At 38.9% G+C, this 19,452-nt stretch overlaps 1 protein-coding gene across 10 annotated transcripts in view; it reads left to right on the top strand.

Annotated features, from left to right (window-relative positions):
• The window catches only part of RBMS3 (RNA binding motif single stranded interacting protein 3), a 705,499-nt gene that overhangs the window by 355,085 nt on the left and 330,962 nt on the right, over positions 1-19,452 (top strand). The gene's annotated exons all lie outside the window — the stretch shown is intronic.

The following is a 19,452-nucleotide window of genomic DNA, read 5'->3' as shown; positions in this document are numbered from 1 at the left end:
GTATAGCTGATTTACAATGTTGCGTTAATTTCTGCTGTACAGCATCTCCAATTATTAATTTTTAAAGTATATAAATGTGTTAGCTATTTAGGAAACTAAATACATTTTAAAAAATATCACAGATTTAAGCCCGTTTCCCCACCTTGTCATTTCTCTATAGGTCCTTGGTGATAAGGGATTGGGTGATAGCAAGATGATGAGACATCTAAGATGCTCTAGTCCAAAAAGTCAACTTTTAGCCATAAAATAAAGTCTTCTTTTCCTGTGATACATACTATTACCAGAAATATGTTGATTTCTAGGAATTTCTATTCACATCAGTTAACTTACCAAGCATTTTAAAATACCACAATAATTTTAGCGATTACCTACCTTTGCAGTCTATAGCCAGCAGCTGGATGCTGCTTGAAGTTGCTTTCTTTCCCTCCTTTCCCAACAAGAACATGACAACAACGACAGAGTAGTGTCTGCTAGAGGAGTGGTGATTCCTTCCAAGCCCAAACAAAATTAGATAGGGAAAGAATTATGAGGAGAAAACATTTTTCAAGATCTTATTGTAAAGTGTGTAGGAAAGTACGTGAGAAGGAAAATGCACATGTAAATAATTTTTTTCATTATACTTTGAAAAGGATAGGGAAGCAAGAGTCTGAAAACACAAACATAGTTTTCAGGGAAAAAAATTCCTTCAAAAAATTGTGACGTACTTATTAAGATGGGGGATAGTTGTCAATTGCTTACAATCACAATGACAGACACGATATTCTCACTTTGTGATGGTGAGGACCATGTTTTTTATTTCTTTTATGTACCTGCTAGTACAGACAGAGGCATGTAGTAGGGAGATCCCTATGAAGACCAGATGGGCTGTGCGGCAAAGAAGAAAGCAGGGGGTGAAGAAGGAACCTCTTTGTGCTGACCTGGGCCAGTTTCTCATCTCATCAGGCCTCAGTTTACCCATCCATATAATGGGCACATTGCTCTAATTAACCTCTGCCAATTATAAAATACAACTCACTTGATTCAGTTGAATACTCCAAAATTTCCATGCTGGAAGATTTGGTAAAAGGGAATTTTGCTCCTGGATGATATTATTAATAAAGCAAAGTTTAACGTTTGATACCACCTTTCACAGACCCCTTTGGATTATGTATCCAATTTAAGGTTAAATTGCTAAATGTAGTATGTTCTGGTACAGTGAAGTGTTTTTGCACTTGAGACTATTTATTCTTGCCTTCCTGATTGCCTTCCTGAGTATCATCTGTTGAATGTTTTAAACTCCCAAGAAACTGTGGTATATTGAGTTGTATTTATTAAAAGCCTGTGAACACTGGATCTTAGAAAATGAAAACTGAACATAGGAAAATAAACTTACAAATGCTTGGAACCCTGAGAAAATTTTGCTGTAAGTTAAAATAAGGCTGAATAATGGTGAAGAGAGATTTAGTGATTCCAAAAAAAAAAAAAATGAAAATGCTGAGTATGCTAATGGCAAGAGTGAATTTTATAACTTTTTTCGACACCATGAAATTTTATCTCCTAAATTGGACCATTTAGTAGTAAGATTTGGAGGTCATCATTCTTATTTTTATTGATATTCATATACATGCCCCTTATTAAGAATTGTAGGGTGTAAAGCAAGTGTTTTCATACATTCAGAATTTCCTATTTCATGTGATCAGCTATCTTCCATTGACTTCTTTGTATTATTTTTGAAAAATTTTTTACTTTTGCTACGAATGATTTCTCTTTCATATATTCAAGTTTACAGCTTACATCTCACTTTCCACTGAAGCCAGGTGGGGGTCACCAGTTACCCTGAGTCATAGTAAAAAACAATTTTAGAGGCTGTCATTAGGATAAAGTTCATGTGACATAGGCCTTTGTTCTAACTGCGGTGGCCCGCCTACAGTATAAATGCTGTAAAAAGTCAATTAACAGAAAAAAATTGTAAGTGTATTATCTTTGTGTACTTGATTTCCATATCTGCATTTAAAACACAGTGTGAGTCAAAAAATTTTTTGACAAATGTGTAAGTAAACTTTAGCATTCTATTTTTTTTTTAACATCTTTAGTGGAGTATAATTGCTTTACAATGGTGTGTTAGTTTCGGCTTTATAACAAAGTGAATTAGCTATACATATACATATATCCCCATATCGCCTCCGTCTTGTGTCTCTCTTCCATCCTCCATACCCCATCCCCCTAGGTGGTCACAGAGCACCGAGCTAATCTCGCTGTGCTATGCAGCTGCTTCCCACTAGCTATCTATTTTACATTTGGTAGTGTATACATGTCCATACCACTCTCTCACTTCGTCCCAGCTTACCCTTCCCCCTCCCTGTATGCTCAAGTCCATTCTCTATGTCTGCATCTTTATTCCTGTCCTGCCCCTATGTTGCTCAAAACCATTTTTTTTTTTTTTTAGATTCCATATATATGTGTTAGCATATGGTATTTGTTTTTCTCTTTCTGATTTATTTCACTGTGTATGACAGTCTCTAGGTCCATCCACCTCACTACAAATAACTCAATTTTGTTTCTTTTTATGGCTGAGTAATATTCCATTGTATATATATGCCACATCTTCTTAATCCATTCATCTGTCAACGGACACTTAGGTTGCTTCCATGTCCTGGCTATTGTAAATAGAGCTGCAATGAACATTGTGGTACATGACTCTTCTAGAATTATGCTTTTCTCAGGGTATATGCCCAGTAGTGGGATTTCTGGGTCATATGGTAGTTTCATTTTTAGTTTTTTAAGGAACCTCCAGACTGTTCTCCATAGTGGCTGTATCAATTTACATTCTCACCAACAGTGCAAGAGGGTTCCCTTTTCTCCACACCCTCTCCAGCATTTATTGTTTGTAGATTTTTTGATGATGTCCATTCTGACCGGTGTGAGGTGATACCTCATTGTAGTTTTGATTTGCATTTCTCTAATGATTAGTGATGTTGAGCATCCTTTCATGTGTTTCTTGGCAACCTGTATATCTTCTTTGGAGAAATGTCTGTTTAGGTCTTCTGCCCATTTTTGGATTGGGTTGTTTGTTTTTTTGATATTGAGCTGCATGAGCTGCCTGTATATTTAAGAGATTAATCCTTTGTCAGTTGCTTCATTTGCAAATATTTTCTCCCATTCTGAGGGTTGTCTTTTCGTCTTGTTTATGGTTTCCTTTGCTGTGCAAAAGCTTTTAAGTTTCATTAGGTCCCATTTGTTTATTTTTGTTTTTATTTTGATTTCTCTAGGAGGTGGGTCAAAAAGGATCTTGCTGTGCTGTATGTCATACAGTGTTCTGCCTATGTTTTCCTCTAAGAGTTTTATAGTGTCTGGTCCTACATTTAGGTCTTTAATCCATTTTGGGCTTATTTTTGTGTATGGTGTTAGGAAGTGTTCTAATTTCATTCTTTTAAATGTAGCTGTCCACTTTTCCCAGCACCACTTATTGAAGAGGCTGTCTTTTCTCCACTGTATATTCTTGCCTCGTTTATCAAAGATAAGGTGACCATATGTGCGTGGGTTTATCTCTGGGCTTTCTATCCTGTTCCATTGATCTATATTTCTGTTTTTGTGCCAGTACCAAACTGTCTTGATTACTGAAGCTTTGTAATATAGTCTGAAGTCAGGGAGCCTGATTCCCCCAGCTCCATTTTTCGTTCTCAAGATTGCTTTGGCTATTCGGGGTCTTTTGTGTTTCCATACAAATTGTGAAATTTTTTGTTCTAGTTCTGTGAAAAATGCCAGTGGTAGTTTGATAGGGATTGCATTGCATCTGTAGATTGCTTTGGGTAGTAGAGTCATTTTCACAATGTTGATTCTTCCAATCCAAGAACATGGTATATCTCTCCATCTGTTTGTATCATCTTTAATTTCTTTCATTAGTGTCTTATGGTTTTCTGCATACAGGTGTTCTGTCTCCTTAGGTAGGTTTATTCCTAGGTATTTTATTCTTTTTGTTGCAATGGTAAATGGGAGTGTTTCCTTAATTTCTCTTTCAGATTTTTCATCATTAGTGTATAGGAATGCAAGAGATTTCTGTGCATTAGTTTTGTATCCTGCTACTTTACCAAATTCATTGATTAGCTCTAGGAGTTTTCTGGTAGCATCTTTAGGATTCTCTATGTATAGTATCATGTCATCTACAAACAGTGACAGCTTTACCTCTTCTTTTCTGGTTTGGATTCCTTATATTTCGTTTTCTTCTCTGTTTGCTGTGGCTAAGACTTCCAAAACTATGTTGAATAATAGTGGTCAGAGTGGGCAACTTTGTCTTGTTTCTGATATTAGAGGAAATGATTTCAGTTTTTCACCATTGAGAATGATGTTGGCTGTGAGTTTGTCATATATGCCCTTTATTATGTTGAGGTAAGTTCCCTCTGTGCCTACCTTCTGGAGGGTTTATGTCATAAATGGATGTTAAATTTTGTCAAAAGCTTTTTCTGCATCTATTGAGATGATCATCTGGTTTTTCTCCTTCAATTTTTTAATACATTTTATCACATTGATTGATTTGCGTGTATTGAAGAATCCTTGCATTCCTGGGATAAATCCCACTTGATCATGGTGTATGATCCTTTTACTGTGCCGTTAGACTCTGTTTGCTAGTATTTTGTTAAGGATTTTTGCATCTATGTTCATCAGTGATATTGGCTTGTACTTTTCTTTCTTTGTGACATCTTTGTCTAGTTTTGGTATCAGGGTGATGGTGGCCTCATAGAATGAGTTTGTTAGTGTTCCTCCCTCTGCTATATTTTGGAAGAGTTTGAGAAGGATAGGTGTTAGCTCGTCTCTAAATGTCTGATAGAATTCGCCTGTGAAGCCATCTGGTCCTGGGCTTTTGTTTGTTGGAAGATTTTTAATAGCAGTTTCAATTTCAGGGCTTCTGATTGGTGTGTTATATTTTCTATTCCTTCCTGGTTCAGTCTCAGAAGGTTGTGCTTTTCTAAGAATTTGTCCATTTCTTCCAGGCTGTCCATTTTATTTGCATATCGTTGCTTAGAGTAATCTCTCATGATCGTTTGTATTTCTGCAGTGTCAGTTGTTACTTCTCCTTTTTCATTTCTAACTCTATTGATTTGAGTCATCTCCCTATTTTTCTTGATCAGTCTGGCTAATGGTTTATCAATTTTGTTTATCTTCTCAAAGAACCAGCTTTTACTTTTATTGATCTTTGCTATTGTTTCCTTCATTTCTTTTTCATTTATTTCTGATCTGATATTTACGATTTCTTTCCTTCTGCTAACTTTGGGGATTTTTTGTTCTTCTTTCTCTAATTGCTTTATGTGTAAGGTTAGGTTGTTTATTTGAGATGTTTGTTGTTTCTTGAGGTAGGATTGTATTGCTATAAACTTCCCTCTTAGAACTGCTTTTGCTGCATCCCGTAGGTTTTGGGTCATCGTATTTTCATTGTCATTTGTTTCTAGGTAATTTTTTTTTTCCTCTTTGATTTCTTCAGTGATCTCTTGGTTATTTGGTAGTGTATTGTTTCGCCTCCATGTATTTGTATTTGTTACAGATTTTTTCTTGTAATTGATATCTAGTCCCATAGCGTTGTGGTCAGAAAAGGTATTTGATATGATTTCAATTTTCTTAAATTTACCAAGTCTTGATTTGTGACCCAGGATATGATCTATCCTGGAGTATGTTCCGTGAGCACTTGAGAAGAAAGTGTATTCTGTTGTTTTTGGATGGAATGTCCTATAAATATAAATTAAGTCCATCTTGTTTAATGTATCATTTAAAGCTTGTGCTTCCTTATTTATTTTCATCTTGGATGATCTGTCCATTGGTGAAAGTTGGGTGTTAAAGTCCCCTACTATGATTGTGTTACTGTTGATTTCCCCTTTTATGGCGGTTAGCATTTATCTTGTGTATTGAGGTGCTCCTGTGTTGGGTGCATAAATATTTACAATTGTTATATCTTTTTCTTGGATTGGTCCCTGATCATTATGTAGTGTCCTTCTTTGTCTCTTGTAATACTCTTTATCTTAAAGTCTATTTTGTCTGATACGAGAATTGCTACTCCAGCTTTCTTTTGTTTTCCCTTTACGTGGAATATCTTTTTCCATCCCCTCCCTTTCAGTCTGTATGTGTCCCTAAGTCTGAAGTGGGGCTCTTGTAGACAGCATATATATGGGTCTTGTTTTTGTATCCATTCAGCCTGTCTATGTCTTTTGGTTGGAGCATTTAATCCATTTATATTTAAGGTAGTTATCGATATGTGTGTTCCTATTACCATTTTCTTAATTGTTTTGGGTTTGTTATTGTAGGTATTTTCCTTCTCTTGTGTTTCCTGCCTAGAGAAGTTTCTTTAGCATTTGTTGTAAAGCTGGTTTGGTGGTGCTGAACTCTCTTAGCTTTTGCTTGTCTATAAAGGTTTTAATTTCTCCGTCGAATCTGCATGAGATCGTTGCTGGGTAGAGTAATCTTGGTTGTAGGTTTTTCCCTTTCATCACTTTAAATATGTTCTGCCAGTCCCTTCTGGCTTGCAGAGTTTCTGCTGAAAGATCAGCTGTTAACCTTATGGGGATTCCCTTGTATGTTGTTTGTTGTTTTTCCCTTGCTGCTTTTAATCTTTTTTGTTCGTATCTAATTTTTGATAGTTTGATCAATATTGGCTTGGCATGTTTCTCCTTGGATTTATCCTTTCTGGGGCTCTCTGTGCTTCCTGGACTTGACTGACTGTTTCCTTTCCCATACTAGGGTAATTTTCAGCTATAATCTCTTCAAATATTTTCTCAATCTGTTTCTTTTTCTCGTCTTCTTCTGGGGCCCCTGTAATTCGAATGTTGGTGCGTTTAATGTTGTCCCAGAGGTCTCTGAGACTGTCCTCAATTCTTTTCATTCTTTTTTCTTTTTTCTGCTCTGTGGTAGTTATTTCCACTCTTTTATCTTCCAGGTCACTTATCCGTTCTTCTACCTCAGTTATTCTGCTATTGATTCCTTCTAGAGAATATTTAGCTTCATCTATTGTGTTGTTCATCATTGTTTGTTTGTTTTTTAGTTCTCCTAGGTCCTTGTTAAACGTTTCTTGTATTTTCTCCATTCTATTTCCAAGATTTTGGATCATCTTTACTATCATTATTCTGAATTCTTTTTCAGGTAGACTGCCTATTTCCTCTTCATTTGTTAGGTCTGGTGGGTTTTTACCTTGCTCCTTCATCTACTGTGTGTTTCTCTGTCTTCTCATTTTGCTTAACTTACTGTGTTTGGGTTCTCCTTTTCACCCGCTGCAGGTTTGTAGTTCCTGTTGGTTTTGGTGTCTGCCCCCAGTGGGTAAGGTTCGTTCAGTGGTTTGTGTAGGCTTCCTGGTGGAGGGGACTAGTGCCTGTTTTCTGTTGGATGAGGCTGGATCTTGTCTTTCTGGTGGGCAGGACCGTGTCCGGTGGTGTGTTTGGGGGTGTCTGTGAACTTATTATGATTTTCGGCAGCCTCTCTGCTAATGGGTGTGGTTGTGTTCCTGTCTTGCTAGTTGTTTGTCATAGGGTGTTCAGCATTGTAGCTTGCTGGTCATTGAGTGGAGCTGCGTCTTAACGTTGAGATGGAGATCTCTGGGAGAGCTTTCGCCATTTGATATTACGTGGGGCCAGGATGTCTCTGGTGGACCAATGTCCTGAACTTGGCTCTCCCACCTCAGAGTGACCTGACACCCGGCCGGAGCACGAAGACCCTGTCAGCCACACAGCCCGGAAGAAAAAGAAAAAAAGAAAGAAAGAAAAGAAAATAAAGTTATTAAAAAAATATGTAGTTAAAAATTATGCTACAAAACAGTGTTCTATACTTTTATAAACAAAATATTTATGTATATAAAAAAACTGGAAGGCAGCTGGAGTTAAATGTATATTTGGTGATAGAATTATACAAATTTTCCTTTCTTAAAAATATTTTCCAAGTTGTCTGTACTAAGTATGTAATTAGAAACAAATCTAATAAAAAATGTTAAAGCATAAAAAAAATTAAATTAAAAAATTAAAAAGTAATTTAAGAAAAGATAGAAAGAAGAGAGCAACCAAACCAAAAAACAAATCCACCAATGATAATAAGCCCTAAAAACTATACTAAACATAACCAAAAACAAACAAAAAAAGTGGACAGAGAGAACCCTACGACAAGTGGTAAAAGCAAAGCTATACAGACAAAATCACACAAAGAAGCATACACATACATACTCACAAAAAGAGGAAAAGGAAATCAATATATATATATATATTAAAAAAAAAAAGGAAGAGAGCAACCAATCAATAAACAAATCTACCAATGATGATAAACTCTAAATACTAAACCAAGATAAACATAAGACCAGAAACAAATTAGATGCAGAGATCAAACCCCAAGTCTACAGTTGCTCCCAAAGTTTACCGCCTCAATTTTGGAATGATTCATTGTCTATTTGGGTATTCCACAGATGCAGGGTACATCAAGTTAATTGTGGAGATTTAATCCGCTGCTCCTGAGGCTGCTGGGAGAGAGTTCCTTTTCTCTTCTTTGTTCGCACAGCTCCTGGGGTTCTGCTTTGGATTTTGCCCCGCCTCTGTGTGTAGGTCACCTGAGGGTGTCTGTTCTTCGCTCAGACAGGACGGGGTTAAAGGAGCAGCTGATTCGGGGGCTCTTGCTCACTCAGGCCTGTGGGAGGGAGACGTACGGATGCGGGGCGAGCCTGCGGTGGCAGAGGCTGGCATGATGTTGCAACAGCCTGAGGCACGCCGTGTGTTCTCCTGGGGAGGTTGTCCCTAGATCGCAGGACCCTGGCAGTAGTGGGCTGCATAGGCTCCCGGGAGGAGAGGTGTGGATGGTGACCTGTGCTTGCACACAGGCTTCTTGGTGGCGGCAGCAGCAGCCTTAGCGTCTCATGCCTGTCTCTGGTGTCCACGCTGATAGCCACGGCTCATGCCCGTCTCTGGAGCTCGTTTAGGCGGTGCTCTGAATCCCCTCTCCTTGTTCTCCCGGAAACAATAGTCTCTTGCCTCTTAGGCAGGTCCAGCCTTTTTCCCAGGCTCCCTCCCTTTTAGCTGTGGTGCACTAGCCCCCTTCAGGCTGTGTTCATGCAGCCAACCCCAGTCCTCTCCCTGGGATCTGACCTCCAAAGCCCGAGCCTCAGCTTCCAGCCCTCACCCTCCCCAGCGGGTGAGCAGACAAGGCTCTCAGGCTGGTGAGTGCTGGTCGGCACCGATCCTCTGTGCGGGAATCTCTCTGCTTTGCCCTCTGCACCCCTATTGCTGCGCTCTCCTCCGTGGCTCCAAAGCTTCCCCCCCGCCACCCCTCGTCTCCGCCAGTGAAGGGGCTTCCTAATGTGTGGAAACTTTTACTCCTTCACAGCTCCCTCCCAGAGGTGCTGGCCCCATCCCTATTCTTTTGTCTCTGTTTTTTCTTTTTTCTTTTACCCTACCCAGGTGCATGGGGAGTTTCTTGCCTTTTGGGAAGTCCGAGGTCTTCTGTCTGTGTTCAGTAGGTGTTCTGTAGGAGTTGTTCCACATGTAGATGTATTTCTGCTGTATTTGTGGGGAGGAAGGTGATCTCCACATCTTACTCCTCCACCATCTTGAAGGTCTCTCCAACTTTAACATTCTTAAAAGGACTTTCATTTAGGAGGAATAAAGGTCCTTAATTAACATTTTTCCTAGAGATGTTTGTTAACAGGTCATCCTAGGACCCAGTCCCTGGCTATTTTGAATTGCTTTTTCTCAGTAATCTAAAGCCACCAGTTTACCCTTTTTAAAAAGGTCATTGTTTTAGGGCAGGGATCCCCAGACTCCAGGATCTAATGCCTGATGATCTGAGGAGGAGGTGATGTAATAATAATAGAAATAAAGTGCACAATAAATATAACGCACTTGAATCATCCCGAAACCATCACCCCATCCCTGGTCTGTGGAAAAATTGTCTTCCATGAAACCGGTCCCTGGTGCCAAAAAGGTTGGGGACCGCTATTTTAGGGAATTAAATTGGGTGGCTTTACTGATAATTGAAATACTGCAATGAACCAATTATTTCAGTATTATTATTATTTTTAATTGTGGTAAAACACATATCAATTTTCTAAAATATCCGAATGTGTCTATTAAGTCTAAGAAATCTAATAGTACTTATTTTTAAATGAAGTGCTCCCTCCGATACCCCACAAATATACCCAGGGACCCACAGCTGTTATGGGCTGCTGGAAAATGCTGGCCCACATGAGAGTCCAGTATCGTGTCCGTGAAACTCTGGTCCTTGCCCTGGTAAGCCTCCTGTGGTTACTTATTCATGTCACCTTACTCCAAATGCCTGCTTCTTTATGCTTCTGTTGGGTGAAAGAGAGCACGTTAATTCTGTCTCTTTAAAATGTAACTGATGTAACACATAGTGGAGTGGAATTTTAAACCCTTGCGTGCTCCAAACTCATTGCAGAGGCTGGAAGGGAAACATAAATCTGTAGGTACTCATGTAGTTATAAATGCTGAACTTTAGAAAATTTAAATAGTCTCCATTTCAGAAGGATGCTCAGGCATCAGTGGGAAAGATGGAGGCTACTGATTGTTGTGAAGGCTGTAGATTCATTTTGATGGTCTTTATGTCATTAGTAAAATAATAAACAGAAAGGTTGTATCTATAGAGAGCCTACAGTATTTTGTGTTAAACTCTTTAGTAAACTTGACTAGAGTTTTACCTCCATTCATTAGGAAGGACAAATTTTAACCTATCAGAAAAGTCTTCTGACAACTTACCATCTAGTTCTGGAGTGAGAATAATATTTGTTTTGGCCAAGATTAAGGTTGCCTGATTCAAGCATTTTACTTTGTTGTGGCAGTAAAAAGTATTCCCTGTGCCATTTTTAAAAGAAAGAAAGAAAATCTCTCAGATAACAGAGGAAATCCTGACTGAAAAAACATCACGTACCTGTGAAAAATAGAAAATGTACTTTATGGAATTAGTTCCAATCTTGAAGTTGGGACCCTTGATTTAGCTTTGGCTTTGCCATAGTTAAATGTAAATACATTTATAGAACACCTATCTTGTGCCAGGCACGGTACAAGATCCTAGAGATAAAGTAAAAACTAAGATACACCTTTCATGTTCTTTATTTACCAGAACGTAGTTCCTTCATTCATAAAATGAAAGAATCTGATGATCTCTACATGCTTCCAGCTCTGATGTTCTATGTAAAAATCAATGAATATATTCATTTATTCTTTCTACAAATGTTTATTATGATTTAGCAATTGTGCTGTAGGTACTGGTGATGGGGTGAACAAGACAGAGAATGGCTTACATCTGAGGAAGGAGACAGAACCTGAAAAAAGTAAACAAATAATAAAGTATAATTCCAGGGAGTAATAACTCAGTGAAGTAACAGAAGCACATAGAATGACATGGTAGTGCCTGGGAGAGCTATGTGTATTATTAGAACAGAGCTCAGAAGGCAAGGTGATGTTGAGAGTGTGCATATGCAGTTAGTTTCATAATATGAATCTAAATACCGTTCATACAATAAACGCATCAAGACATATTGGGAGACAGCTTTAAATATTGGGCTCACAAATATTATCCAGTAGAACAATCTTCTGTCAGCTGCAGTGTGCAGTGAAATTGACCTGTTAACCTCTCTGTCCCACATCATAGAAGCATCCAAAGTGTAAAAAATTAGCAAGTGCCTAGGATGGAACCTAAAGCTTAAATAAATAAAACGTACCATCAAAGCATCACTGACCACAGAGAATCCATGGATCGTGATGTAGAGTACCGATTATGGAGCCAGAACACCCAAGTTCACATTCCAGCTCTACCATTTACCGTGGAAACTTAGGCAAATTACTTCATTTTCCTGTGTTTCAGTATCCTCATGTGTAAAACGGAGTTAAAGAGTAGCCCCTAGTCTATAAAGTTGCTATGGGGATTAATAGGGTAATCTACTATTTTAGGGAATCTTTTATTATTATTATCCTATTTTAATATATTTAATTTTAAGCTGGTCCTAACATAATAAAATCATTACCCTTAATTATGCACTGAATACTAGACAATGAATAAACATTATAGAAGTCAGTTCTCTTTTTCCCTCCTTCCACAATGACCTTCTACGTTAACACAAGTCATTTTTTGAAAGGCTGTGTTCAAAGCAAATGAGTTATGCTGGAGAAAACAATGAAAACTCCACCTAGAGGAAAAATAACCCAAATGCCCTTCATCACCTTATTGGAAAATGGAATGCTTGCTTGGTGGTGGGTGCCAGTGGTGTGACAGATGGATGGATGGAGGAGAGTGGGCTGTACAGTGAGAATGAAGGATGTTACTGCTGGAACAAATGGATGCTTTTATGTGATACGCCTGGTAAATTAATTTCGCGGAGGGTAGTTACTGAAAATTTGCTTTTGAATATTCTGAAAATAGAGCCTGTAAACATCCATTAACCTTGACTGGCCAGATTTCCTTTCTCTTCCGCTTACTAGGTTTTAGTATTATGTTTTAAATTCTTACTCTGACTACTGGGAAGAGGAGGGAAGTGAGAGAAAGGGACAATATAAGAAGCCGAGAGACCCAATGGGCTACCATCCATTTTTGTTTCTGATGGTTTCATATCTCTTATCTTCATTTAAAAACTTAAAGATAAATAGAAAAACTTAGAAAAATAAAAGGAGCACATATATGAGCATAAATAAATAGGAACATATTCTCTTGATTCCCCAAAAATGTTCAGTGTATGGTGGTATCTTTTGACGGAAAAGAATATATTTCCTGGTCCCATCAGGAATTCCCTTGGCTTAGAATATTGACTACAGGTTATGTAAATTTCTCAGCACTTAAGGCAAACCGTGGCACTACTGAACACAGTGGTTTTTGGTTTTCTTTTTTTTTTCAAAATTTTTGTGGTATTTGTGTAACGGACCCCATGGAACCAACCTAAAACAAGTGTAAGCAAAACCTATGATCCTTGGGGAAGACAATTTGATGCAAGACGTTTTCTTGGTGACACCTCCGTAGACCCACCGTTCATCAGCTTTGACAGCTTTCTGTGATCTATGGCCAATAATCTCTTCTTAATCTATAGAGTGTAAACTCTTCCAGAACTGCAAATATGCTACCCAGGTGTTAAGAAGGTCACCAAACCAGTTCATTTGCTGAGATACAAGAAGACAGCCATCCTGGGATATGTTCCCCCACCCCAAGTCATTGGGAAGAGAATCGTTTAATTACAGATTTTAGTGATAAGCAGCAACAGAAAGCCCTTAAAAATAGTGTACGTGTATTGGGTGCCTTCATACGCCTGTGCTAAATCACATGATGATTTATTCTCTACAATAGCAATGAGACAGCCAACTCTTTCCTGTGCGTTAGGAACTGTTCCGGGCACTTTGCATGTATATCTTGGGGTGGTGCAATGTAAACCAGGCTGAGCAGCCCTTCCATCAGCTAGCTGTTTGCTCTTGGATAAGTCAAACTCTGAGTTTCAGGGTATTGGTAAAATGAAAAGACTAATGTTTGGCCTACTCCCCTCTCAAAAATTTGTGTGTAGTTCCAAGAAGAAAGAACATGAGGGTAAAAATCACAGAAGACATAAAAGTCAGTAACTTCTGCTTGAAAGTAAAAACGTTTGGATTTTGACAAAAAGTGATCAAGCTCTCTGAAGCCTAGACATCAATACAGGTCTCCCCCACTCTTCGAAAATTCTCTTTATGCCTCTTGGCTTTTACGAAAGACCTACATTAATACCTACTTTTTGCTAACCAAAAGAAATCCAAAGAGGATTTTTGCTTTTATGGAAAAGGGCAAAAAGCAAAAATATCCTTCAGCATTTGTTTTGCAGGGAGCTTTTACAGAGGCAGCCACCCACCCACTCCCCTAGCAGTGAGAATGGCCCCACTGAGCTCCTTCCTGGGATCCACACTCAGCGTGTCAGCATCAGACTACCATAGCTTTGAACTGTGTCTCCAAGCATCTGTGCTTTATCTCAGTCGATATTGTGCACCCTTAGCAAGATGTGTCCTAAGGTAATTGCTTCTCCGCTTTATGTCATTTTGGCTTATGAATGGTTTCATAGGAATGCTCTACCTTGAGATAGAGGGGGAAACCTGTATTAGCCCACGGGAGATACAATTTGAAGTGTGAGTCTTGCAGGTGACCTACATCTAAAACATTAGAAAATAATCCTTTACCCAAAGTAGTGGTCAAGCAGATTTACTGCTAGTTATGAATGGTATTTTGACCATTCTTGTTTGGTAATCACTGAGCAGTAAGACGTGAAGATACAAACATCCTAATAGTAACATCAGTATGAGGAGTATAAAACACAAAGCACCTGCGGTATCAGTAGATCTGGATGTCAATGCCAATGTTTAATAAATGCCACCAAGGGGAATACAGTGACCAGAGCAAGGGTGTGGTATTGAGAGGAAGGGCATAAACCCTGGAGCCAGAGCATCTGATACACCGGCTTCACCACTAACTGAACCAGGGATCATGCTACTTATCTTTCTGTGTCTCAGTGTCTTTATGTGTATAAATGGGAACACTAATGGGACTTTGTAAGTTAATGCATGCAAAGTGCCCAAAACAGTTCCTAACACACAGGAAAGAGTTGGCCGTCTCACTGCTATTGTAGAGAATAAAAAAGCCCGGGCTGCTACCCTAGTTCTGCCACTTCTTTCTCTGAGTCTCAACCTCTTTATCTGAAAAAAATGGTAATAAGAAGATTTACCTCTCTCATTCTGAAAAATTGAATGGGATAATGTACCCTCAATCGCATTAGAGTTTTCAGGAACTAATCACGTGTCAGGAGTTGTTGTTGTTTTTTAATTTTAATTTTTTTTTTAACATTTACTGCAGTAACTTTTAGTAAAGTGTTCCCTGCAGTGTTAGCCACCCCTCCCCACGTATGCTCATCTCACCTGTAAAAATGTGTCCAGACTTTCCTGAGTATCCCCTGTGAGGCAAAATCACCTCCAACTGAGAATCACTGCTCTCAAGCATTGTTCAGATGCCACTGCCTCCAGAAAGCATTCCTGGGCATCCATTATGGTCTCTCCTGTCGTGCTCATGAATGTCCATCTCCAGATAATTGTTGACTTTGTATCAAAATTACCCATTTACTTATCCATATCCCCCTATGGACTGGAAGTTTATTTTGGCCAGGAATTGTGTCTTTCTCACCATTGGTTCTACATAGTAGGTACTATTGCATATTTGTTGAAGGAAGTCAGAAAGAGAGGGAGGGAGGGAGGGGGAGGGGGAGGGAGGGGAAAGGAGAGGAGGGGAGGAAGGATGGATGACAGGTATATGATCTGGCCATGGCACTAATTAGGATTCCTGAAGGAGTCACTTAGTCTATCTGGTCTCTATTTTTTCATCTGGAAAATGGGATGTTGGTCCTGACATTGTCTAACATCCATTGCATACCTTTCCGGGCCCACTGCTGTGCCAGAGATGCAGGGGTAACTAGGTTCCTGAGGAGTTAATGTGCAGAGCCAAGCCCTCCATTTACTCCCAGGAGAGGCCCAACTTCTGCAAGAAACCTAGCCCATTGTTGTTACATGAGCATCAGTCCTCTGAGGCACGTCCCATCCCTGGATAGGACAGAGCAGAACCTGGAAGCAGCCCTTGTTTTGGAGGGATGTTCAGGGAGTAGCACATATTTTATGAGGGAACTCCCAGCATAGCTCAACCGTCGTTGCTGGATTAATGCTCACCGGCAAGATGAAATGCAGGGGCTGCCTCAGCTACTCCATGAGTCCATGTTTCTATCAAAACAACAATTTTAAAAAATGTACTGAAGTCCACAGTCCATTGTCAATGGAATTAGAACATTTCTTCCCAGAGAAAGGGAAGGACTGAGGTTCTCCTCACACAGAGCTGGGTATGTTAGTGATTCTCTCCTCAGACTAGTGTCTCCACCTGCCTTTCAGAATGGGCCTCAGTGGGGATGAACTTGAGAGGGGCCTGTGGTCTCTCTAGGGAGATGGTGCTTTCATATCCCAGCCATCAAAGGGTACCGAGAACTTAAATGCACTAGCATCTTTCCCTACACCCTCTGTATTTAAGGACTTAAAGAGTCTGATTAATGTATTTCATCTAGTTTAATAGAGATCATTATTTCATATAACACAAGGAAAGAAAAAGCATACCTTTTAAGGTGACAACACTATCTTATAATATAGATTATTTTCATATAACTCTTCAGACTTATTTAAATATAGATTTTTTAAAAAAATCATTCTTGTGCATTCATAAAAAGGAAAATATAAGTAAATTAAACTGTTTAAGTTATTTTAAACAGTGGTTCACAATCCTCATCTAACTCTGAATGACTTTGTGGCTGAGAATTGTCATATGCCATGTTTTGCCCCACACAGCATGCTCCTGTCTGCCATCAAGAGCATTGGTGACATAGCATTGCTTAGAAGGATGCTCCACTGATGTCCTCTCTTCTAAGTCACCAATCCTGCACCTTTCGAAGTTCACACATGGGCAGAAATGGTTGTGTCCTGATTGTACATGGCTGACAACTACTTTAAGAAGGATCCTAATTTCAGAGCCATTAAAATATGAAAAAATGTGCATTTTAGAATTGATGAAATAAGTAATTCACACCTTAATGACGAGAACTGTCTTCTTTCTACTTTAAAAACGTGACAAAATTCAGAGTGGAAAGTACATAGGTGTTAGAGCCAGGCAGAGCTGGGTTCATATTCCTCTGTCTACTGGCTGTTGTAATGAGGGCAAATTATTTAACTTCTCCAAGTCTGTCTCCTCGTCTGTAAACCTTGTCTCAAAGGATTATATTTATTGGAGATAATAAATATAAATAGACCTCCTTGCCCTAAGTAGTTATACAAAAATATATTCTCTTCTTTCTGTGAAACAAGAGCTTAAACTGGTGTTTTCACTGCATTTGAACCTTTTGTATGTGATGTTTCCAGATTGAAATTGCTAAAATGGGTAAAGTAGTTATGTCTTAATAATGAGTTGGGGGACTTCCCTGGTGGCGCAGTGGTTAAGAATCCGCTGGCCAATGCAGGGGACACGGGTTCGATACCTGGTGTGGGAAGATCCCACATGCCGCGGAGCGACTAAGCCCACGTGCTGCAGCTACTGAGCCTGTGCTCTAGAGCCCGCGAGTCACAACTACTGAGCCTGCGCGTCACAACTACTGAAGCCCGCACGCCTAGAGCCCATGCTCTAAAACAAGAGAAGCCACCACAATGAGAAGCCTGCGCACCGCAACAAAGAGTAGCCCCTGCTCACCACAACTAGAGAAAGCCCGTGTGCAGCAACGAAGACCCAACGCAGCCAGAAATCAATAAATAAATTAATTAATTTAAAAAGTTAAAAATTAAAAAAAAAGAAATAATGAATTGGTTACTTTTTGAAGATGAAGGGCATATTCAGATAGCTCGGTTTGTAATATATTTCACTTAACAGAGAACCCATCCACGGTTGTGTTGTCAATTTTTTAAATTCCTCCTATCAAGAATTTGAATTTTGGCTGAGGTCAAATGTTGAATCAGCAATAGATCAAAGACTTGATTTTATTCTTTCTCCTCTACCCATTTTCCGTCCAGCTGTTAAATGTTAACTCAGAGACATGGTTTAATATCCAGTTGACCTGCTAAGGCTGTTATCTGTTTGACACTAACATGTATCCCCTAGTGCAATGCTAGGAGATACATGTTACCTCCAGTGCACAGCTTGAAAATTCAAATCGAAGAATTAGTATTCTCATTCCTGGTGATAATTCTGTATTAAATTCATAGTAGGTTGCAGGAAATCATCTTTCTCACTTTATGAAACAGAAAAGGATAGGAAGGCAGAAACTAAAAGCAGTATATGGCTTCTCCCAGGAGGTGACTAAAACTTGGGAGCCACTGGCTAACCTTGGTGTTTTTATTTTTCTTCCTGATTTCTGTTGCTTCTTCATCTTGCCAACACCTGAAGAATCTGGAAAAAGCATCTCATTTTCCATAGAGCAAGACACAGGTTCTAGTTTCCTTCATAAAATATAAAGTCAGACTTACGTTGAGCACCATCTTCGTTCTGTTTGTCTTCTGTCTCCTGGGATAGACAAGCTGGTGAATGTCCTTATATCACTAACAGCTACTGTTCAAGTTGAGAGAATTTTGGAGAAATGGACTTTAGCATCATTGATTCACATGCATTTTATTGTGCTATCAGTTTTTATCATTCCTAGAATAGGCAATGAGCAATCTAGAAGCAAGGGTTGGATACAAACTCACTGTCAGCTTCCCCCCAGCGCCTAGTTCAGGCCTGCCATGCATCAGGCATTCAGTAATTCTTATTCCCTGTCAAGAAAGTTAGTAAGAATAGGATGGGAAACGGAAGAGAGAGGAAATTAGCTATTCAGAGAATATTCTTGAATTCTTTCTGAATCTCACCAATAGGGCAAAGCAACTGCTTAATCATATGTACCATCACCTGAATTTATGATTAGAAATGATTCTTGAGCCCCACCCCAGGCCCACTGAATCCAAATCCTCAAGATTAAGCCTTGGAAATCTGTAACTTATAATCATCACTCTTAATGCTGAGGCAATTTTTTTAAATACTGAAGGATGATCATATTTTTTTTTTATTTGCTTAAGTTGATAAAATAAGTTATGATTCATTTCAGACCAGTGTAGAACTAGGGGTATGGAAATGTGGTACTGGGCAGCAAAATGATTGGGGAGGGAGTTTCCTTGTTTTAAGTTTGGTTCCCAAACCATCATTTTACTCTTCTTCCTGAGTTGTCTATTCTTTCTCATTGGGCAGCAGAAAAACATTCAATTTTATCCTTATCTGAGGACCTAATATTCTCCAGTGCTCAGGAACCTGAGTATTTTTAAAAGGAGCTAAATGGTTATTGATTCAGAGAAGTGATTCAGAAAGTCAAAAACTTTTTCTATATGCTAATTATGTTATGCCTATTACTGTACAGATAATAAATAATAAGAAATTATTTTAAAATAACATAAGTAGATATGATCACATAAAAATGAGAACATTCCTTAAGGCTCTACTTGGTAGCAGCTCTTCATTGCAGTGTGATAGACAGGCATAGTCACCTTGCCAAGCTCTATTTGTGTACGTTTCTGTCTCCAGACACATACAACTTTGGTACCACCATTTCATCTCTAACTGCTTATCTCTGTTATTATTAGGGTCTGCACCAGATAAAGCACTATAAATACGCTTATAAATAGCATTATAAATACTACTATAAATAGTATTATAAACATTATTGAGTGACCTGATTGCTCAATCACAGAGGAAATAAGAGGTTCAGGTTCCCACGTAAGATTTTGATTAACATTTGTATTGTATAAGTAGAGATCTTTTCCGGTAGTTTTGGAATATTATTACTTTCTCTCAGTAAGGCATGCTGATCCACCATAGGTCAAACACCAGAATCCCACTAGGACAAAAATTGATCATAACCAAAATAATCACACGTGTCCTGTATCACGAGTGGCTCATTGATTCATT

The sequence above is a fragment of the Eschrichtius robustus genome, chromosome 12 (genome assembly GCF_028021215.1).
Source record: "Eschrichtius robustus isolate mEscRob2 chromosome 12, mEscRob2.pri, whole genome shotgun sequence".
NCBI classification, from domain to species: Eukaryota; Metazoa; Chordata; class Mammalia; order Artiodactyla; family Eschrichtiidae; genus Eschrichtius; species Eschrichtius robustus.
Note: the sequence above shows the minus strand (reverse complement) of the source record. Positions and strands in the feature narration are given on the sequence as shown.